The sequence below is a fragment of the Notechis scutatus genome, chromosome 2 (genome assembly GCF_049901735.1).
Source record: "Notechis scutatus isolate UNSWTSFEM ecotype Mainland chromosome 2, rNotScu1.2, whole genome shotgun sequence".
Lineage (NCBI taxonomy): Eukaryota > Metazoa > Chordata > Lepidosauria > Squamata > Elapidae > Notechis > Notechis scutatus.
The window spans coordinates 139113178-139137826 of record NC_142010.1 but is presented as its reverse complement, the minus strand read 5'-3'; the positions used below and the strand labels follow the sequence as shown (position 1 = coordinate 139137826).

Genomic DNA, 24649 nt, shown 5'->3' with positions numbered 1-24649 from the left:
TGTCTTGGTATACAAAAATCCAATGGCTCCCTAGGACACACCATCTACCAGAAGAAAACACATACAAACCGCTATCTACACGCACTCTCACACCACCACCCAGCACAGATCAATTCCGTAGCTGAAACACTCATCTCCAGAACAAAATGCTTAGCCGACGAACAACACCTAAAAACCGAACTACACCTCTCACCAACGTACTAACAGCCAATGGATTCCAAAGAAAGAAGATTACCCACCTAATCCAAAAAGAAACCCCAACCAAAATCCAAGACAGAGAACAAGAGAATGGCAAAGCCCTCCTCCCATATATAAAAGGCACTACAGACAAAATCAGCAAGATCCTCCAAAAACACAACATTAAAACAGCATTCTGCACAAAAAGAAAAATATCCACCATCCTAAGAAACCCTAAAGACAAAATCGAGTTAGAAAACCAAGGAGTATACTAAATCCCGTGCACCGCCTGCCCCACCACATACATTGGACAAACTAACAGAAGAATAAGTGCACGCATTGAAGAACATAAGAACTCAATCAAAAAGAAGAACCGACCTCTTCCCTGGTCCAACACCTCAAAGCCACAGGACATGAGATTGACTTTAAAAATACCAGAACTATCGCCAAAACCGAACACTTCAACAACAGAATAATCAGAGAAGCCATAGAGATAGAAAACGCCCACACAGCATGAATAAAAGAGATGACACCTCCGCCTACCAGCCATTTGGAAACCCGCCTCATGAACAGACGAGTACCTAACAAGAAGAATGACACCAGACCCACACCCACCAGGGCCACACAAGATGCCACCACCACACTTCCACGTAAAAAGCAGACTCACACCCACACAGAAGATGAGACACGACCACGGACCAGAAGCCGCACTGCAGCTGCATCACTACCCACTTCAAACCCCTCTGAGCCATACATGAGCGAACTGACCCCACCATGAAGATGCGGCACGACCACGAACTCGAAGCCAAACAGCAAGATCACAGCTCACCAGCTCAAATCTCCCAGCAACTAAGACTAACCTGAGCACAACCAAGCCCCCACCTGAACAGAACACACCTCCAGCCAATCAGAACACGGCCAACCCCCAACCAATCAGAACACAGCCAAACCCCAACCAATGAGAACACACCCCCACCCAATCAGAACACAGCCAAGCCCCCACCCAATCAAGTCACACCCCCACTAGCAGTTAAAAGGAAGAAGCAGCTGCAAGCTCACATCACTCTAAGAAGCACAGAGCGGAAGACACAAGCCTGAAGATGATGAATGAGACTTCATCGAAACGTTGCCTAGATACTTCCATTCTTACGCGGAGAAAACCCGAATAACCAAAGATGTATGTATGTATGTATGTATGTATGTATGTATGTATGTATGGCCTTCAGCTTTGTTCAGGTATTTTCCCATGTCATAGTAGTGGTGCTTTTAAAGTTGTAGCAACGTTTCAGCAGAATCTCATCTGCCATCATCAGGCTTCTGTATTGTGTCCTTCTGTGAGTCAGACTTTACAGTGGTTTCAGATTTAAATTTGGGGCAGCCTATTGTTGTGCCAGAATGGTTTTTTCTTCATCCTGATTGGTTGGGAGTCTTGGTCTGTGTTTATTGGTCTCGGAGTCTCTGAGAAGCACAGAGCTGAAGACAGAAGCCTGAAGATGATGAATGAGACTTCATCGAAACGTTGCCTAGATACTTCCAATCTTACGCGGAGAAAACCCGAATAACCAAAGATATATATATATATATATATATATATATATATATATATATATATATATATATATATATATATATATATATATATACACACACACACACACACATCACACATACATATATATACATATATATACATACACATACACATACACACACACACACACACACACATACACACACACACACACACACACACACACATATATATATATATATATATATATATATATATATATATATATATATATATATATATATGGTGGCACAGTAGCTCAGCAGTGAAGTTAATAGGCTTGTTGGCTGGAAAACTGGCAGCCCAGGTTCGAGACCCAAGCGCCATGCGACAGGGTGAGTTCCTGTCTTTGTCCCAGTTCCTGCAAACCTAGCAGTTCGAAAGCATGCAAATATGAGTAGATAAATAGATCCCACTTCAGTGAGAAGGTAACAGTGCTCTCTGATGTCATGCTGGCCACATGACTGTAGAAATGTCTTCGGATAGCGTTGGCTCAATGGCCTTGAAACGGAAATGAGCATTTCTTCCCTACAGTCAGCAATGACAAGCAGAGTAAAATCCACTTACTACCCTTGAAAAGAACCAAAATTTGCAGTTGGTGTATACTGCAGAAATTAGTCTATTAAGAAGTACTGTTATATAGGCCACCTGAGATCTGAACAATTTAGAAGTACTGTAAGATCTCCCCTGGTTGTTAATTGGTTGTCAGGAATAATTATTAGGGTTCATATTGACTCTTGAACATTCTAGGCATAGAGCCAGTTTAATGTAAATGAGGGTGCTGGCCTAGAAACCAGGAGATTGTGTACTTTTAATCCCACCTTAGATATGAAAACAAGCTGGGTAACCTTTGGCCAGTCACTTTCCCTTAGCTCAACTTACCTCACAAGGTTGATGTTGTGAGGAAAACAGGAGGAGAAGGAGTATCAGGTTCACTAAGTTTTCTGCCTTGAGTTATTTATAAAAATAATAAAGGTGGGATATAACTAACTGAATAACTTCCCAATATGAGCCTGAAAGAGTAGCCCTCCTGAAAGATACTCCTGCTGAGTTTGTCTCACTCATACTATAGGAGACAATCCCTTGGATTCTTTCCAGATTATGAAATTCATAGCTGCATTTGGCCTTCATTCTCTCAACATTTAGAAATCCATGAAGACCCATAAATTTTTCCAGGCTTTTATCTATGAAAATAATATAATTTAGATTATTAGCTTTTAATTTTGCTAACTGATTTGAATGCTCATCTGAGCATAAAGAAAAGAGCATGATTTGAATAAATAACTAAAGCTGTCCCCAAATATAATTGCATTACAGTTTATAGTAATTATACCCAAACTCTGAGAACCAACATGTGCAATGATAGGTACCTTACTATTGGACAAGGTTCCGGTTCTACTCTTTGTTTACTATTTATCCTCATTAGGTCATGTGGATTCAATCATTTTTCTTCAGCCTAATCTACCTCAAGGGCTGTTGCAAAGGCTAAAGGGATAACTGCATATCCTGGGATAAAGTTAATCCCTCATTACACACTAAGTCCAATTCCACTACATCAAATGAAGGTGGATTTTAGCCTGGCTTTGTGATATTTTTGTTTTATGTAGCCAGTCTGGTGCAGTAGTTAAGGCATCAGGCCAGAAACTGGGAAATTGTGAGTTTTAGTCTTGCTATAGGCATGAAATCAGCTAAGTGGCCTTGGTCCCATTCTCTTAACCCTAGGAAGGGAGCAATGACAAACTACTTGCCAAGATTGCAGGGATTGGTCCAGACCCTCACCACTGACTTGAAGACACACACACACAAACACAAATCTCTAATATCCACTTAGTAGAGTCAGGTGAAATCTGGTGTCTGAGGATCTGAGCCCAACTTTCTGCCGCATTCACATGTACAAGTGAACCAGGGGTGGGATTCAAATTTTTTAACAACCATGGCTTGGTTGGTGGGCGTGGCTTGGTGGTCATGTGACTGGCTGGGCTTGATCAACTCAACATCACTCACATCGAGGCATGCATCTCCTCACCTGGCCTCTCATGACTGTGGGGATGCTGCAACAGTCGTAAGTGTGAAAAATGGTCATAAGTCACTTTTTTCAGTGCCATTGTAACTTTGAATGGTCACTCCACACAAGCAAAGTACCAGCAAAGGAAGGGGAAAAAAACTCCAGAGAAGGTCCAGAGACAGGAAGTCTAGTCCTGCCAAGAATGTAATAAGGGTTAATGGAGAGGCAGTTTCTGTAAGCAACACCAGAATGTTTCCTTCCTGCCTTCCTTACAGGATTAGGCCAGTAATTTCTTCTAACAACCAGTTCTCCGAACTGCTTAGAATGTTAACAATTGGTTTTAGCGAATAGGTGCGAACTGGTAGAATCCCACCCCTGAAGTGAACATCATGAGTTATTTTCTAATGGAGGAGAAATACACTTTTCATTGTTAATCATTTGGTAGTAGGAAAGAAACTGATCTAGCTACAAATCATCCACTATAAATAATTGACAGATCCAGCAGTAGATCTACTATCCCACAAATTATATAAAGGAAAGTTATTTCTGGACTAAAATCTACCTTCTTCTAATTTGAATGTATTCCTCTAAAATATATATTTTTTCCAAGATAGATATATTTAATACTACATTATCCATGCCACACACTGGCTTCTAGATAAAGATAATAGGTCTGGCTGCTTTCTGAATCTTTCCTTATAACTTGTAATGCTGAAGCAGTAAAAATGGCAAAGCTCTAGAGCCGGGGTCTCCAACCTTGGCAACTTGAAGACTTGTGAACTTCAACTCCCAGAATTGCTTTGCTTTGCTTTGCTTTGCTTTGCTTTGCTTTGCTTTGCTTTGCTTTGCTTTGCTTTGCTTTGCTTTGCTTTGCTTTGCTTTGCTTTGCTTTGCTTTGCTTTGCTTTGCTGGCTGAGGAATTCTGGGAGCTGAAGTCCACAAGTCTTCAAGTTGCCAAGATTGGAGACCCCGGCTCTAGAGCTCTACTATTGCCAGCTTTTGAATTGACTTGGCTTTCCACCATCTTAAACAGTTGTCTGACTAAAAATTGCATCTTATGAATCTATTTTATACTTTGGGTCAGCTTAGTTGAAAAGCAACTTAGCAGAAGTCCTCTGAGATCTCTGGGGAATTCCACTACAAGATTTTAATGAGAGATACCTACAGTCTTTTTGAAAGAACTCAGATGTTGCACTATGACTCATAAGAAATTGTGACATTCTGTGGAGTCCTTGGTCCTTTCTGAGCTTGACTGTTTTCTTGCAGATGTTTCATTACCTAACTAATTAAGATCTTCAGTGCTAGAAGGGAGTGGGGCTTGCACCAGCAACGAACATTCAGATAAGCAGAGAATAGCACCAGACCAAGAATAAAGCAATAATAATGCCCCAATGAAAGAACTGCCAACTCAGACATACAATCAAACAAACAAGCAGGAAACAATATCCTAATCAAAGAACAGCCAAGAAGAAAACAACACTCCCACAAACACTGACAGTGCAAGCCACTGTATAAAAGCAGAAAGTAAACACCACTCTCTTCTAGCTCTGAAGATGTTACCTAGAGGGGTAATGAAATGTCTGCAAGAAAACAACCCAGCTCAAAGAGCACCAAGGACTTCACAGTTCAACCCTGAACTACAAAGACACTGTTGGTATTGTGAGATTCCTCAGAAATGATGGAGGAAACTTCACTAGAAAAATAACTACAATAGATGAGTAAGATGACAATCCCATAGATGAAAATCTTCAAATGCGTAGGAAGACAATACCATCCCTCCTCAGATTTTCCAAACTGGCTTTCCCGATTTGCTCTTTTCTAGACATGTTCCTTCATTCCTCTAAACTACTGTATATTGGGATGGGTGGGGGTGCAATGTTCTCACTGAAAATAGTTGGCAGAATTTTATCCAAGATCTCTGAGAGCAGCATTATGTGCCTTACTGCAATTTAAAGATGTTGAATAACAACTTTTCGTCATACTGCCTGGAGATATTGGGAATTGTGTAATCCAAAGCATCTGGAGGGCCGCCAGTTCGCAGGCCTACATATTTGTTATTGACTATGGTATCTTCATAGATTTGTATGATGATGCCATTAACACTTATCAAATATTCTTTACAGGTAGTCCTCAAGTTACAACCACAATTTAGCCACAAATTAATATTGCTAAGTGAGACATTTGTTAAGTGAGTTTTGCCCCATTTTACAATCTTTCTTGCCCCAGTTAAATGTTGTTAACAACTTAACAGTTGCTAAGTTAGTAATATGGTTGTTAAGTGAATCTGGCTTCCCCATTGACTTTGCTTGTCAGAAGTTCGCAAAAGGGGATCATGTGACCTCAGGACACTGCAACCGTCATAAATATGGATCATTTGGCAAATGTCTGAATTTTAATCACATGACCATGAAGGTGCTGTAGCGGTCGTTAAGTGAAAAACAGTCATAAGTAGCTTTTTTCAGGGCCAATGTAACTTTGAACAGTCACTAAATGAATGTTTAAGTCAAGGACTACTTGTAGTATGTAGTGCAATCAATTATTCTTTACCGTATGTTTTGTCCTTGTTGAATTTTATTTGGTTTGTATGTACTCTACTGAACAGGAATGATTAAACTGGATAATTGCTGGGATAGAGCCCACTATTTCAATTATCTGAAGCGTACAAGCATTTTTCAGCTTTGCAAATTCCTAGTTCTGTAAATATCTCGTTTGAAAGATTTGGTTTTAGTTTAGAATAAAAGGACTGAGAAAATTCAGTCTTAGACAAACTTTGAAGAATTGCTACCATCCATTATCTGTAAACAGGTTTCATGATAGGCCATCATTTTGTTTTTGCTCAAAGATTATTCGGGTGGTTAAGAGATAGAGAAGATGTACTCAGGAGAAATGGAAAAATTTCTGACTAAGCAGTATTTCTCAGATGTTTGAAATCTCAAGTTTTTTTTTTCTTAATTAAATTAGAAAATAGAGACAGAGAATGCTGGAGACCCAAACAAATTACAGTCTCAAGTGTGCGTATGTATGTTAGCTGTGTATGTTTCTTAATCTGTTTTTCAAATAATAAGTAAGTATCTTAATGGCAATTAAGGGGTAGCCAAACTAATAGTGATATCCCCATCCAAGTTTCCTAGGTAGTGGATGTTGCTAGAATGTCCCTTGGACTATCAGCTATAAGCAGGTTATGTCAGGGATTTTCCATCCTTAATTCTTCCCTTGGAGAATTGCCATTGGCCACAAACAAAGGGATCAATGCTAGGAGATGCTCAGAAATCCTACAAGAGAGAGGAAGTTGGGGATTTAGATCCTCACCAAAAAAACCCCCCCCCAACCAACCAACAAAAACAAAAAAAAAAAAAAAAAAAAAAAAAACCATAAAAAAAAAAATAATTTTTTCCCCCAAATAAAAAATAATTAAAATTTTTATTTTAAAAAAAAAAAACAACAACCCCCCCCCCCATAAAAAAAAAAAAAATTATTATTTAAAAAAAATAAAAAAATTAAATATAAAAAAAAAAAAAAAAAAAAAAAAAACCAAAAATTATAAAAAAAAAAAAAATTTATAAAAATTATTAAAAAAAAAAAAAAAAAAAAAAAAAAAAAAAAAAAACCCCCCCACCCTTTTTTTTTACTTTTACCAAAATAAAAAAAAAAAAAACAAAGATAGATGAGGGAACAGAAGCAGCACTGAGAAAACTTGGAAGAGATGCTGATGGATTCTATATTTTATGAAACTTTGGTAAAATCTAAGCGAAACAGCTAGAACAGTTTCTCAATATTGTCACTGACAGATAACACCCGCATGGTCTATTTACTACAAGAGGTTTATATCAATAGAAATAAAAAAGTGTCCATGTATTGTTTTGTTTAGTCTTATGCAGAATAAGCAAATACTTCCCTGGCAGTAAGCCTAATGAACGCATGGGATTTAGTTTTCTATTCATCTGCATCTAGGATTATGTCATTGGTTTCATGGAAGATGCACCCAGCAGTAGGATCTTTGAATTGTCATTTTTTAAAAAGCAGTTCCCAGAACCAACATAGGTATAGACACCAGGAAAGATGTAGCTTGACCTAACACCAGGAAAGATGTAGCTTGACCTAGAGTAAATCTCAGAAGACCACTTTAAAATTCCTTACTGGGTGAGCAACATGTAACCTTTCAGATATTGTTGGACTGGTTTCAAGTCCCTCCCCATGCTGGCTACTGCTGATGGGGCTTGGCGTTGAATAATATCTCCTAAGACACAAGTTATTGTTTGTGGCCATGTTTTTTTAAAATTTCCTCCCAGTAAGCCCACCAAGGAGTTCCAAGCAAGCCTGATTTGGTGCTGGACAAGAAAATCAAATGGTGTCCTGTCCACTCATCTATATTGCTCACTTTGGGTCAGCTCAGCCTACTTCCCAGGTTTTTTTGTGCTGGGGATAACAGATAATCAGAGTTGGAAGGGACCTTATAGGTCATCTAGTCCAACCCCCCCCACACAAGCAGGAGACCCTACACCATTTCTGATAAATGGCAGTCCAATCTCTTCTTGAAGGTCTCAAGTGATGGCGCTCCTACAAGGGCAAGCTGTTCCATTGGTAAAAATTACGACTTCCCTCACATATAAGCCACCTTGAGCTTTCAGAGAATGGCAGGGCATAAGTTGCAGTATGTCTCTTATACTTTCTGATCACTGATCATACTCGGAGGGGGAGTTATAGTCCCAAACCACTGAGGGCTCCAGATTAGAACACCCGCTTCTTCCAAGAAGGGCATTTTGCTTGGTGCCACGTGGATTTAATGTCACCCGTTGCTAAAGCTGCCTTACCTGACTTCCTACTACACTTAGATCTTGAAATATCCAGTGTACCAGCTGGCCACTGGACCAGCCTATGAAGGGCTATGTATGTATGTCTCTGTGTGTATGTGTCACAGAGATCTTGTTTTTTTTCCTTCCAGGGAGTTCCTTCTTAAATTTCTACACCCCCCCCCTCTTGGCTTCCTTTTTATTCCTTCCTGTGCTTTGTTTTTTTCCCCTTTCTTCTTTTTAATCTCTTTCTATCCCTGTTCCCCTCCTCTTTTCACCCTCCAAAGTCTGAGAAGGGGGGGAGAATAGGAGAAGCCACTCATTCTTGAAGATGTTGACTGTTTCCCCCCCATACCACCACCACCACTACCACAGTCCCTCCTCCTTTACTGGATACTAGCGGGTCCTCAAAGGCTCCCAGGCTGTAATTAGAGGGTGGATCCTGTAAAGCAGAGGAGCTCTCTCTCTCTCTTCTCTTCCCCCCACAGTCTCTTCTAACTACAGACCAACCCGTTCTCTCTCTCTTTTTTTTTTGCTTGTCTCTCTCCTTCCTCCTAAAAAAAAAAAACCTGCAGCAAACCCCTCAGGCTGGGACAGAGATGGCAACGCCACTGCTCGAGGTAACCTTCTTGCTGGGTGCGATCAGGGGCCCTAGTGAGTCTTGACTTGAAGCAATCTGGAGTTTTCCTCAGACCAGGTGGGAAGTAAAGTCCAAACCTCAAGGACCTGGGAAAAGTAAGCAGCTATTACTTTATTTGCCTTCTTCTCTTTTCCTCCTCATTTCTTTTTTTAATGAAAGAACCATGGCAGGCAGGCTTTTAAATTTCAGAAGTTGGAAAGCTGCAATTTAAAGCTGGGGGAATGTGGACAACTCGAAGAGGCTGTATCAAAGGTTAGCAGCAGACTGATCAAGGTTATTTCGTCCCAACTTTTGAAAAAAGTCTGTTTGATGTTTGAATGTCTCCTTTCGGAACTGCCTGAGTGTCATCTGTATTTAGTTTGTCATGAAGGCAGATTTTATTTTTATTTTTAAAACAATTATTCAATTTCCTAATGTAATGGATGTGCATAACTCCCCCCCACCCCCATTGATTAGAGAAACTGCAAATGTTTCTCCAATCTGATTTTGAAAGAGTAATGTTGTATCCAGAAAAAAAATATTTCATTCTGAAAGATCACCACACCCCTGCTTCTGGAGAGAGTAGTAAAAACCTCCCGGAGAAAACCAACTTCTCAACCACCGTATTCACAAATATTTAGGTTTCATCTGAGGACAAAAATCCTAGTTCAGGGCTATTTTCAGATTTTACTGGCTGTAGGTATTTTCTTTCTCTCGTTTAGCTGTTCTGTTTACAGCCTTGTTTTTAACTTAAAAATATACTAAAAGCTAGGAGCTGATATAACCTAAAAGTGTAAAGTTTGAAGATTTGAAAGGTTAAGTTGATAGCAACCTTTTTAAAATTAAAAATGTGACTAAGAATTGACTCTAAAATAAAACCAGCATCAAGCATAGAGGTTGCTGTTGTTTTTTATCACAAGTTCTTTGAAGTTTGGTTTTTTTTAAAAGAGTTGAGTAATACAGACTGGAAATAGGTGCAGTAGTAAGGTTATGTTTCACATTTTAACAAATCTAGATACAGACTTCCCTTCCTTCAAGGCTTAAATGTGTAATCTTGGAAAAATGAAATATAGAGGCAAAATAGTGACATTTCATTAGTCAGGGTTGCATTCTTGACATTAGACTTAGGTGTTCCAAGGGAGAGAAAAAAGTTTATTTGCTTTGTTGAACAAAAAATTATTAGAAGTATTGGGGCTTAGTCAACCACTGAAAAAAATTGAAAATCAGCTAAATACATACCACAGGGAAACACACACATACACATTTTAAAACAGTGTGATTCTAGCTAGCTGTCACATAAAGTGTTCAGGAAGTTTTTTCGGTTATTAAATAGGATTGTGTTAATTACAAGGATACTGCATAGTTGATTCATTTGGCTAAAACACCTTCTTTCCTAGCAGAAGCTATTTTTGTCCATCTAAGGTAGTATTAAGTAATACCGGTTATATTAAGCATATCTCTAATACAGCGGCTGTATAGATCCATTTTATTTCATCCCACATTGCAGAAATGGAAGTAAATCTGAAAGTCAATGACTTGTCTAACCCAAAGGATTTCAGCTGATTATTTTGGTTCACGACTCAGCCTAGGTCTCAAACAAACTAATTCTTGATTTTTCAGTTGACTGAAAAATGACATTGGGTTAATTTGATTAACTGAATGGTCTAAAATATGTAGACTGGTACCAGTAATATTCTTAAAACGTAATTGGCTGGCTGTGATCCAGGGACCGTGGCGCATAGTAGGTCTTTATTACAATCTGCAACACCAGATTATTGGGGAAAAATTGCAGTTGTTCCACTGATCTCAACTAATCATTAAGTCATCTTTAATCTATGAGTTGTCATGCAGTTGCCTTGTAAAGTCAGGCCATTGATCTCCCTAGTGTTGTGCTCTCTAATCACAGGATGGCTCTCAAATGCAACTGTCTTTGAGCACCTGGAAACAGAGTTGCTGGAAGACTGCACCTGAGAACTTCTATAAAGCAAATGCTCTTTAACTTAGCTTTAACAGATACCCTTGCAAAAACATTTCATTTAATATGAGATGAAAGAGTGCGCTGTAGCTAAATTCTTAGATAGCATTCATGAACAATGTTCAGTTTGATCCTAGTAAGTTTTGCTGTACTGGCATTTATAGCAGTAAATTTGTCATTGACCAATAAAAAGTTTGTTAAATTTGGAAACTATAAAATAAAACCTTTAATTAAAGTCTGTGTGAAATAGTTGTTCTCTCCGTGGCAGTATGCTAGGTCACATTTTCAGTAGTTCCAAATCAAGAATGTTCTGATAGAATCCTCAGAAGCGTTGGCCAAGAATTCTGGGATTTGAAGTCCAACATGAAGGGAAACACTAGTTGGGGATGCTGGTCTGTATGTTGGGGACTAATTGACATTCTTCTAATCTTTCATTTTAGACTGTGGTTTTAAAAACAGGATAAGTAGCAAAATAAGAATAGAAATGGAGCAAATCGCACAATCAAAGTATCTCACTAAAAGTTAGCTTAATTTTTTTTTGCTCCAAAGATGGTCTAAACCCAAATATCTAAAATGGAAACACACTTCTTCTTTTTTTTGCAATATGAAGAACACATTGATTGGTAGGGCTATTATCAACTTTTCTGTGTGTATCCATGGAAGGAAAGAGGATGTAGCATGTCTTAGAAGGAAAGAAAGAGGCCGACCCATTTAAGCTCCTCAAAAATGCTCCTGTGAATTGTGCCTTTCAGTAACTAAGAGCAACTGATTTCAGAAACTATGGCGTATCCATGTAAAAACAGAGAAGCTTTTCAGGTATTTAAAGAGATACTGCCAGCAGCTGGCATTGTTTTGATCACTGGGATCATCTGCCTGGGAGTTCCTGTACTGGCATTTCCTTTGCGATACTAACTTTCCTTTGCTTAGCAATCTCTTAACATTTTTGAACGGATCTCTCTCTTGCTTTGGAGACTTTGCACCTTTTTAGAAGGAAAAAGAAACTATCTGGAGGGGGCACATTGAATTCAAAATGTAACCCCACCCATTTTATGGCCATTTCTTTCCTCAGAAGGAAGTCTCAGCCCAAGAGGATAAATAAGAAAAAAAAAAACTAATCAGAGAGTTTTGTTCTTGAACAACAAATAAATATAGTGGATAAACTAAAAATGAATATAACAGTTGACATGATTAAATTCACAAAAGCTTGTGCCATAATACATTTATTAGTTTTTAATTTTCAGAAATATAAGTGTATTAGGGAATTTCAGCAGCCTTGCGACTGAAAAAGTATATGCATGATGCACCAAAGTGTATTTATTGTATATCTAATAATAAATTTGTTGGTCTTTAAGGAGCTGCAAGATTTTTTTATTGGTAATCTTTTAAGTTTGAGGAACGGAACTATTCTATGTTGAATAAAATAAAATAAAAGAAGCAGAACAATTGACAAATCCCTCCACCATCATTGCCATCACCACCCGCTTTTCAGAATGTTTCCCTTTTGGAAAATGTTGTTTATATATTTCATTTTGGACTTTTATGACCTGTCCTGGAAAATATTTAAAGGGAAGAAAGTGTTTTAAATTAATATTGGCAAATATGTACAAAAGGAGGACTGGATTACTGCTAGTGTTCAATTTCTTTTTAAGAGAAAGAGAAAGTTATTATTTATATATTTGTTGGCCCTTGTACTCTATGAAAAAGTAAATTTTGTAATCAACTAGTTTTCAGAAATGATTGGAATGCAGGAATAGTTACGATTTTGGATACAATATCAATCAGAATGAATGTGGATGTAAGAGACTCTGATTATTCAACGGTGATATGGAATTAGAGATTACTGTATTATATAACCTGTTATCACTTGCAGAACAGAAAAGAAAGATTCTTGGGTTCTTTGCCTTTGGTTTGGAAAAGGAGTTGGATTTAGAGGCAAAAGCCAAGAGCCATTTATTTTCCATCCAGTTTTGGACTGAAAATATTAGGCTAGCCCAGTCATTCCCAAACTATGTTTCTGAGACACAGACGCATGATGTAAGAGACAGCCAGTAGTATGGGGGCCGGCATTAAAGCATCTCCCTTTAGAAACTTTTTTATAAAATATCTGAATAATCTATAACCTTAATGCATTCCAATCAGCCTATTTGGGGGTGGGGGTAGGATCTGTATCCTAGGCTGCCTATAGCATCTCTGCATGAATCACTGCCCTGGGATTCTTCCTTCTAAATACCTTTTGGAGTATAATCTACTTCTATTACCAAATGTCCAAGAAAGGTGCTATTTTTCTTTCTGATGCTTTGCCAATGAGTGAATCATTTGCTACTTCAGTACACTATGATGTTGATCATATAGATTCCATTGTACTAAGTTGCTGCCCTGTTTGTCAAGAAGCGAAGGGAGAAACAAAAATACAGTAGTTTCTATTTCTGCACTCTGATGATTGAATTTAATCAAGTCTTTGTTAAACACAGTGGAGCTTACTTACAAGTAAATACTATCCGTTATTTATCTATTTGTTATCCCAACACAGTGTTTAATATCGTGCAAAAGCTAAGCTTGACTGGAACCCGTTCAAAAAAAAAATCTTAATTTATGTGGGTTCTTGTAGCCAAGCTTGAGGCTTTAGAGCATTTATTGAATTTCCCAGAAGATGTCGCCCCTGCTTATGATCCTAAAGTGTGACTGTTTATCGACGCTGAATCTATTAATCAATGTGGTTTGTTACGCTGTGATTCCTGCACTTCTCAACAATGCTATAATGGACTAGTTTGTAATGATGATCACATCACAGATCTCTCTCCCCATTTCATATGCTATTTTAAATCCACTACAAATCTCATTTATTTTTCCACCCTCCCTTCTTTGACACCTTGTGTTTGACTCCCTGTGCTGCCCAGCAGTTAAGTATGTATCTTCTAGAAACAATACTTTTTAAAAAACCCATATCGAAGCTAATTCTCTCCTTTTTTGAAATTATATTTTTATTGGTTTTCTCTTTATATACAATACATGCTTAGTGAATAGCATACTGTCTGAGTCCATTCATTTACATAGTAATGCTTCTTAGGTGCCTAATTTCTACCCCTGTTGTCCAGGGGTAAAACCTGTAGCCAAGCTAATTCTCTCCTTTTTTAAAATACAGGAACAAATTGCTGATTGGAACCAGTATTAACACACTAATATTACCAGCATTACCTAATGAAAAGAGGGTCTTTGTTTTGAATGGGTGAAATGTAGAATTAATGGGAAGCAGCTATAGAGAAACTATGCTAGCTATCAGCACATTGACTGAAAGACCCAAGAGTGTAGAACATTTTAAGCTTCAAGGGAGGAATAGCAATAGCACTTAGACATATATATTGTTTCACAGGGCTTTACAGCCCTCTCTAAGCAGTTTTACAGAATCAGCATATTGCCCCCCAGCAATCTGGGTCCTCATTTTACTGACCTCGGAAGGATGGAAGGCTGAGTCAACCTTGAGCCTGGTGAGATTCGAACTGAGCAGTGAGTTAGCCTGCAGTACTGCATTCTAACCACTGTGCCACTACCACTCTTTTGTACGCAAAATAAATGGTATGCAGTAAGTGGAAAGGGAGAAATCCAATGGTGGGATTGAGCCAATTCGCACAGGTTCTATGAACTGGTTGTTAAATTACCCCCCTCCCCCCTCTATCAAAGTGGATCCTGGGCGCTGGGCTGCAATGGAGAAATAGGCAACGGAGCAGCCAGTGCAAGGGAAGGAGAAGGCTGCTTTCCCTCTTTCTTCTCCCTGCTCCTCCTTCTTCCCTCATGCCGGCTGCTCCATTGCCCGTTTCTCAATTGCAACACAGTGCAGCGCCCAGGGTCCACTTTGATAGTGGGGTGGGTGGGTGTAATTTAACAACCGGTTCACCCAGGGTCAGGTTGGCTGTTGGAGGAAGCTCGTCCTGCTTGTGCAGTGGAGCTGGAGGACATGCCTTCCACGACAGCCAACCTGACCCTGGGCGAACCAATTGTTAAATTATTTGAATCCTACCACTGGAGAAATCTCTTTTTCTCTGAACTCTGTTTCACCCAATCACAGTGATTGACAGTAGCAGTGGCACAGCTAGGTCATATTTAATTCTTTTGTGTTAATAGGTGTACATAGGTGTTCATAGTTGATCAGCGGTGGGAGTTCCATCTAGCTTCGTTTGTTAGCTTGGCTTACAGATCATGTATGGACACATTTTTCCTACTGGTCTAAGACTACAATAAACTGCTGGCTGATTGTTCTTATTCAGCCTGCTGAATAGCACCCTAGACTGCTCCTCCATTCCTTAAGGGTGCCATGATAAAGTAAATTCAAAACTAATTAAGAAATTAAAAATGTGGCAGGCTAAGGATCAGGAGTAGGGACAACAAATGTTTTGCTGTTAAAGAGTTTTTTCCCCCAGCTCAAGGGCCCATGAATAGCACTTTAATTCAGTTATGAGGAACAATCCAAAGTGTAATTTGTGTGGGACAATTATCCTCACTGAACCCCCTCCAAACTGAATTGGGTGCATCATTGAATGAAAAAAGATTGCGACATCGTAAAGTCTCATATTAATAGACTAATAAGGGAAGGGGAAGCTGTTATTTAAGGTTAGACTTTAATTTTGCAGTGCTTTATGTTATTCGCATAATGATGTCATTATACAAATGAAGCATATTGTGTTATTTGTGTTATTCATTTATTTTTGCATCATTTTTATGATGACATATGTGCAAAGATAAAAATTGAAACAAATGATGTAATTTGTGTGATATTGTTCAGGCACAAACGATATAAATCCCAATAGAGATTGGGCCCTTTGCATGAGGCTTATTTCTGTTAGATGCCATTCCTTGTTACATAAGATTAATTCCAAATATTGGAGCCTGATTTGAACATAACTACAATCTAATGAGCCGCCTGTGTTTCTGTGTATGTTAAGATTTGTCATTCAGCAAAACAATTGTTGGTAGAATCCTGACATGATGGTATTATTACTTCAGATAGTAGGCAATGTATCGTTTAAAAATATCCTTCTGCATTTAAAAATAAGCACAGTTCTTTCAGGCTGAAAGAAGATGCTTCAGAAAAAGCAGGTCAAGTCCAGCCTACTCTTGTGCATTTTCCATTTCTAAGTATTTAATTGTGTGCTGCAGAATTTGGTGACCATTTCTGCCCCATCACCTCAGGAGAATTCCACCCACCTTATTTTGCTGCAAGAATAGAGTGGGCCTGTATTATTAATGTTGTTGTTGTTTTGTTGTTAATAATATTGATATTGATATTTTATTTTGCCTTATTATATACAATGCAAGATGGGAAACATACCTAATACTTTCTGCCTCCTTTACTTTGAAACTTTTTCAAGAAAAGATGGTGGCTATGTCTCTTTGGATGTTTTGTCTAGATAAAGGATGTATAGTTAGGTTCTACATTATGCGATTACCCAGCCAAAAATTCTTCAGTCAAAAGATAGAAATGTAATATTGTAGTGCAAAGTAACTAGACATTCCCAACATTTCAGGGGGTTATATAGTAAATAAATTACAGGACAAAGAAACTCACCCATCTTCATTATCATGTCCCTTGAATGTTTAGCTCAGATGTGTCCAGCCCACCACCTACAGGCTGTATGTGGCTCTGGACAGCTAGTAATGTGGTCCTACAACATCAAAAAAAGTTTAATATTATGTGATTTATGCATGTTAACTATATTATGCATTTTATATCCGGCCCAAGAGCATTCCTCTTCTCTCAGGGTAGCCCAGGCAAGCTAAAATGTTGGACACCCATGGTTTAATACTGGTTTTGCAAAACCAAAGGGGACACAAACTTTCTAGAATTAGCAGGAGTCCAATTTTTTATTTTATTTTTTACAACTCATGAACAGAATCTGGCCAACCTAAAGCTATCAACTTTTTAACATACTAGATGTATCCTGAGAGATTCTAGACTACCCCCAAACCTCGTCCCCCCTCAGTTCTGAGTTGCTAAAACTCCTATCCACTGATTCTCCAAGTGCACAATCCATCAAAGATAAGTTGCATTTAATGTGGGTGCTTGAGTTATATTACCCAACATGGATACCATTTTATCATTTTTTTGCTGTTTTTCCTCCTCTCCTTCCGAACTGACAGAAGTGTGTATGTGGGGGAGGGGGGATATGAAATCTAAAGAAATGTGACATTACAAACTCCTCCAAATATCCACTTTGAAAGTAATTGTAGCTCAGCAGAGTGGCAACAAAATGGTTGCATCTCATCACAATGATTGTGTCTAAAAGATAATCATTAAAAATTATAAGAGCTGAATTTCACAGCATGTAGAGCAGAAAGATGCTCCAAATCAGCAGTTCTTGAAACATTTTTACCTCAGGACCCTTTTACATTCTTAAAAATGATAGAGGATCCCAAAGAGTTCAAGTGGGTTATATCTATTGATATGTACTATATTAGAAATTAAAATTGAGAAATGTTGTAATATTTATTTGACTTCATGGACTCCCTCAAGAAATGTTTCAAATGTTTCCATGAAGTAGTTGATGTAATATTTATTTTAGTTTTTAATCCTGGCTTTATTATTTTTACAAATACCTCAAGGCGGTGAATATATCCAACACACCTTCCTCCTCCTATTTTTCCCACAACAACAACCCTATGAGGTGAATAGGGCTGAGAGAGAGTGACTGGCCCAAGGCCACCCGGTTAGCTTTCATGGCTAAGGCGGGCTTGAACTTACATTAAATGGAACAGAAAGATGGCATTTTCTTTCATAAAATATTTCCCCTTGCAGCCACTATTTAACTCTGTTTAACCACCTGAGATCAGGTAGAATTACCTACTTGCCTTCACTTAGTTGGGCATTATGTATGGTTGGTTGTGTTTAGTTCAATTTTTTTCTTTTAGTGGTGTTTGTCCAGGAAAGGACTTGGTAACATACATTTCCTAAGAAGCTACATTGAATAATATGGATTTTTCCTACTAAGGGCCCATATCACATGGAAATATCAATAGAAGCCACAGCAGGTGAAAGCTGGAGCTACAACAAAAAGTGAGCAGAGATTCCCAGCTCAAACGTACAAGATTGCAATTTTTGTCTGATTTACGTCTATACGTCTATACTTGCACAATGGAAACCGTTTTTGGGTGTATTTTGGGTATAATATAACTTTAGCTGCGGGAGAAGCATTTCTGATTGATAGTTTCTGTTCCTCTGTTTAAGTCTCTTGGAAAGAGTCTATGATTTCTTGGCAGTAACTTTTTATAATAAATTTGCTGACATCTTTTATATACTATGGTCTGCATTTGTAGATTGCAATAACTGCATTTGAGAGTGGGGGGAGGGAGGGAGAGAGAGGGAGAGAGGGAGGGAGAGGGAGAGAGAGAGAGATGTTCTCTAATTTGTTGAGAAGGCTTACTTAGCCATTATTTTTAATCTGTCATCCCTCATGGGATGTTGATCAGTGAAAGTTAAAATCCTTAACATGTTTACCAAGAAGCAAAGACCACTGAATTTCCTAAGATTACTTCCCAAGGGAATACATTTGGCATGGAAAAGGAAACAAATTGGGTATTGGCAGAAAATATGGTCTTGGGAACCTGGCCTGCTGCTGCTTTGTTGCAAAATGAGGGTGAGACAGAGGAAAAAATCTGGAGGAAAAAGTGCATATAGGTGAGTAATAATTACTCATCTAGAATGAATATTTATCTGTAATCATCTTTAGCAAGTCTTCCAAGCAAAAGGGAAAGCAAATAGATAAAGAGGAAAGGGGAAAGTGAAAGTTGTGAAAGAGTTATGCTTTGGAAAAAGAAGTTAAAGAGCAGCACCACGAAAGAAACCCTTTTCTAGAGGTTATGTTTAGAGTTTATCTCCTCTTTGAGTTAACTTTGCCTTAACGCAATCTGATGAATTCTGGATATACCATAGAATTTATCAGGAGCATACAAACTTAAGGAAAGTAGATTAATTTATTTTGGGTTTTCTCTTCTCTATGGCCAAGCTCCTTACATCTCACAGCACAAGTTGAAAGGCTCCTAGATCATCTTTTTTTGTGCTATTCCAAATGGCCAAATTAAACTGTTTCCACCAATCCTTGGAACAGCAGGAAAGCATGCCATCATCAACTGTGCTGTTCCATTACCAATCCCTCTTCTGTCATAGTATCAAAGCTGACTAATAGTTTTGTCTTTACTTATTTATTGTGGGCTGAGAAAAGAGATTAGTGGAGTCTCTTGACTTTATTTAGTTCCAATGAGATGCCAGCTAGTGGCAAGGAAACTAACCAGTCACCTTGGTATAGTGATTAAGGCACCAGGCTAGAAACCAGGAGACTGTGAGTTCTAGTCCTACCTTAGGTACAAAGCCAGCTGGGTTGACTTGGGGACAGTCACTATCTCTCAGCTTTGGGAAGCAGGTAATGCCAAACCACTTTTGAAAAGGTTTTGAAGAAGACTGCAGGGTCTTGTCCAGTCATCCCCCAAGAGTCAAAATTGATCTGAAGCAACCCAAAAACTAAACAAAGACACCCCACTCTCCTTAAAATGGAATTGGGAGCAGTGGGCCAAGTTTAGATTGAAGCTTAGAGTGGCAGATTGAGCTATCCTTCAAGTTGCCCAACTAATAAATGGCAGGCACTGAGGTTGGGACTAAGAAACTAAGATAGGAAAAATTATCCTGGGATAAAAAAAATACTTCTGATGTCCCTCATAATGTCTCTTTTTTTTCTAAGGAGTTAACTGACATTAATGAACCTCTGCACAGAGGAAGGACCTAATGGATCTGGTCTTGTACACAGTGAAAGGACCTGTTGACTTCTAAGGAACACTTGGGGAGCTTCTGGAAGTCCCAGCTGACAATTGTATTTGGTATCTGGTCATCTTCTACAATAAGATATCAGTGGTGTCTCTTGATGGGATTGTTCCAAGCAGCCTCACTCTACTTGTTGATCCATGGGAACTCCTTAGCTTATTGAAAATCTCTAGCAGATTAAGCTATAGAGGTGATATGGTCCCACAAAAACATGATAGAGTTCCTTGAGAAAGTAAAGGCAAAAAAAAAAAAAAATCACTTGAATGCAGCCAATTTTCTGTCACTAGAGCTTTGCCTCTTGATCAGGAATTCCAGGATTTTTAAGAACCTTAAAAGTCTAGAATGTTACTGGAGTTGGACCCTGACTGGGTAAATGCACCTGAGATGCCAGTAGCTTTGTCTTTTGGAATTATCTGCATGCAGGCAGGGTCCTCTGTGCTATTAGCTCTGCAACCTATGGATAAGATTTCTGCCATACCTGATTGGTGAAAGTGGCAGGTAAGTGACAAGAAACTAAGCACAGGTAGTGGAAAGTGTACCCTTCAGTAATAAAAGCAGTGCCTCTCACTTTAAAAGAGGTGTTTGTATGTCCCCTTCTTAAGATTCCTTCAGTTTATCCAGCTGTTTTAGGGTTAGGGTTAGGCTTAGGGTTTTTATTGTTGACTAGTATAAATCTTCCCTTTTAGGAAACATGGTTACAAAGAAACCTAAAAGAAACGGATGAACTAGACTCAAAATGACTTAAAATAAGTCAAGATTCAGACCTGGTTTTAGATCTGAAACAATATCAGTCAATGTTGTTGTTGACTTTTGACAGTACAATGCTATCTTGGTACTCATTGTTAATTGGCTCCAGGAGGCATGATGAGAACCAAAACCAATGAGTACCAAACAAAATTTTCCCATAAGGAATAATGTACTGAGTCCCAAGACAGCTGACACAACTTCTAGCTTGTGGATTGAATATTAAACAAACAATGAGTACCATGACAATTGTTTTACATCAAAATGTGTTGAGTACCAAATACAATGAATTTCAAAGCACTTGAGTCCAAGGTACCACTGTATTGGGATGCATAGAGGACTGTCTTGCTAGACTTCCTGGTGGCTTTCGCTGTCATTAACCCTGATATCCACTGGCTACAAGGTCTGAGGGTGGGGGTTATTGTTTTAGAGTGGTTCTTTTCCAGAGCAACCAATTCTAACATGGGTATGAGCAATCACTTGGACTGGGGTTGGTCCTCACCTAATAACCAGTGGAATTAATTTGGCAGTGGGGAATGCTTGAATTGCCATCACAAAGTAATGCTGTCACATGACATTATACATTGTGACCAATTCAAGGCCACGCTTGTTGGTGGCAGACCATCCAACCTTGGGTAGCATTGCTAGTCATCTTGCCACTATCACTTCACCTTCAGGACTAGGGTTTAACATGGAGCTCTACAGAGATCCCAAAAGATTAAATGACCCCAACTGACCACAACTGACCACAACTGACCTTCCATCATTTAGGGATCACCTATTTAAGGACCACCTATTTAGGAACCACCACAGATATTTACTTGACATCGGGTTTTACCTCTAGTCATTTATCAGCTCCTTGGATAATCCATTGACCTTTAGGAGCCGATATTGACTGCTTTAGGGAACTCTGACCTAGTTTCTGACATGAAGAGATATTTCATGGAGAAGCATTTGTCATGAGATTATATATGTCTCTACAAAAAGAAAACTGAAGTGTCTGGAAAGTATTTAGGCAGAATTTCTAACTTTCTACCTATTGAGCAATTGAACTCTCTCTCTCTCTCTCTCTCTCTCTCTCTCTCTCTCTCTCTCTCTCTCTCTCTGAGTGAGAGAGGGAGAGAGAGAAAATTTGCATGATATGGATCCCAAGGGAGCAATTTTATAGGACTTTTGCTGTGGATAATTTTGTCTAAATCAATTCAGTCTTATTAGTTGTTCACGAGGTCACTGCATAGGCCTAACCATTGCCAATGCCAGCTAGGATTGATAGGAGATGGAAATCAATAAAATCTGAAGGGCCACACATTAAATAATTGTGTGCTACATAAACTGTGGCTTTCCCCCTCCCCATGTGAGGATGATCTTTTTAGGCACACTCTTTATGCTTTTGCTTTTTTGCACAAACCATGATCAGCTCCTTCCATCTTTCATTATACAGTGGCATTTTGACTTTTTTTTAAAAAAAATGTATGTCTATCTAAATGGACTTATGGATTTGTGTTTTTATTCAAGAGAATTCACTAGCTGGTCTTGACTTTAGAGCTGTAGCAACATATCTACAAGATAAGATGAGAGGTGGAAAAAAAGTCAAGATAATATGGTGGTCATGTAATCAAAACCCCTTTTTATGTGTGCCAAACATTCAATGTACGTAAGATGGGGACTGATTTTTGATGGCATAGATGTTGACTTTTTTTTGACACTTCCCCCACCCCCAAGACTCCTGTCTTTGGCTTGTTGGTTAGTGGTCTAACCAGCACATCTTCCAAATTTCAGGCATATATTTTTCCAGGTCTTGGTGAGATACCAAGAATCAAATTGAAGACCCTTTGGATTGCTTTTTATCAGGTCTGCTTTCTAGAAATTGTACTAAACAAACAGCTGGATAGACCTCATAACTATCTTTCTAGTTTGATGGACCTGTTCATCCTACAAAATTAGAATGGGATAAATACAGCATAATTGCCTCAACGTGTATCCTAGAAACACCTTTTTTTTAAAAAATAACCAGCCCCTTCACTGCCCTCAAAACACAATATCCACAGCAAAATTTTGACAGAGGAGAGTTGTTGTGATATGACACAGGTATTCAAAATTACTAATAATATAAAACTTCCAGTAAGGAAGGTAGAGCACAAGATCCTCATAATCATATAATGATTGGAAAGATGCAAACTAGTCTAATTCTGGGCCAGATCAAGGGTAATAGTATTCCCTAAGTTCTAATGAGCAGCAACTAAGAGTTCCCCCCTACTCCTTTCTTTGGTGCATCTTCATATTTGCCTTTCTTTTGATTTCTCGAGGTAGAAAGCTCAAGGCTATTTATAAGGTCAAAAGTCAAAATGCAGGTGTGATTCTATTGTCTTCATCCCACACCCTCTTCTCTCGATGCCTTTCTTTGATCTTTCTAGTGAATATCCCAGCTCAAAGATTCCAAGGAATTTCCCAAAGAGCAAAGATACTAACTGTTCCAAGCTGAATATGTGGCGTTTTAAGATCAGGGTTTCAGACCAAACATGAGTCAACAGGATGTGAAACCAAATGACAACTATTGTATTTTGTTTTCAGCTCTTTGGATTGTGAGAATTCAACACAATTAGTTCTTAATTTTTTTTAAAATCAACAATAATTCATCTAGATTGTAGAGTAAGTTAATGGCTGTAGAATTAGAGTTGATGAAATAATACAAGTTTGAATTACTGTCAATATATGCAGATTAAACAGAAAAGCCTCCACTGTTTTTGAAGGCTATTATTCTTTTAGCAAGACAGATATGAGAAATTTGTGGTCTGACTTTTCTGTCATGTTTTCTGTTTCCCAACATCCCATACTGCAAAATGCTATTCTTGCCAGAAATGTGTAATAATCATCTTATAGTCACTGGGAAGCAATGGCCAGGCTGAAAAGAATGAAAGAAAGTTTTAGGTGAAAACCAACAGAATCCTAATTTGAGTAGACCAGCAGAAATGAATGAAACTTAATTAATTCTAACAAATGTAAGATCATTTTTTCAGTAAGCCTGGATTCTACCCACACTTTCCATTTTTCTTTTTATGCCTGTGTGGGTTTTGGTATAATCAGAAACGGGGAGCACCTGGCAATTTGAATTAGATATAGGCAGAGAATGGTTATGTGGTAAATGTCTGTCCATGGTTAATTTGCAGTTTACTCAACCCACTTTTTGAATTCACATAACACATTAGATGATGGATTCTCAAATTATGAAACTCAGGGGAAAGGGTTTTCGCACATCTTTTGGTGCTTACAATTTTTTTAAGCTGATCAGATTATATAGGCAAAGCAGAGTACTAACAAAATGTGCTTCCATTGTTTATGTAAAGTGAGCTCACAGGTAAGAACAAAGTCTAAACTGAAATTTGAGAAAAGGCTAAACCCTTGGTTCCTCTGTCAAAAATTTCCACCCCGTCCCAGTTTTAATCATTACTTTTATTCAGAGTTTTAGTAATTATTTAATTGAGTGTCACACAAATGTATTTATTACTTTAGGAAGTTGAAGGATCACAAACTTTGACAAGCCCAGCATTAAATTAAAATGGGGCTGGCTGCTTTGTGATTCAGAGTGTTGAGTTAACCCAGTGAGTATGTCCACAAAAGGGCTGGCAATTTGATTTTTGGAAGCAGATTTGAAAACAGGGCAAAATATTTCAACAACTTTTCCAAATAATTTGAATAAATTGAATGGCTGAATCAGATGTAAAGTTTTTACAGAGTAAGATTAATTTGTGGGAATCTGTGGCTGGGCACTGCGTCTAGATTTAATACCAATGTTCACACAAATTTAAAGGATATCGTTGAGTTGCAAAATTTAGCTTGACTGATATGCTAAAATTTTGGAGATAAAACACAAGGGATCAAATGTTCCAGGCTTGGTTTGAGATGCTTTTCCTGATGCCATAACCAACAGCAACCCTTTCTTAGGAAAATGGAAAACCATCACAAATA

At 38.4% G+C, this 24649-nt stretch overlaps 1 protein-coding gene across 3 annotated transcripts in view; it reads left to right on the top strand.

Annotated features, from left to right (window-relative positions):
• Positions 1 to 24649, top strand: part of SP7 (Sp7 transcription factor) — a 127701-nt gene that overhangs the window by 67842 nt on the left and 35210 nt on the right. Inside the window, exon 6 of one of the 3 annotated variants that reach the window (XM_087956375.1) lies at positions 8695 to 9277. The exons of the other annotated variants lie outside the window; for them this stretch is intronic. The gene's annotated coding sequence lies outside the window, so the exon portion shown is untranslated. The remainder of the gene's footprint in view (positions 1 to 8694; positions 9278 to 24649) is intronic. 3 annotated transcript variants of the gene reach the window in all.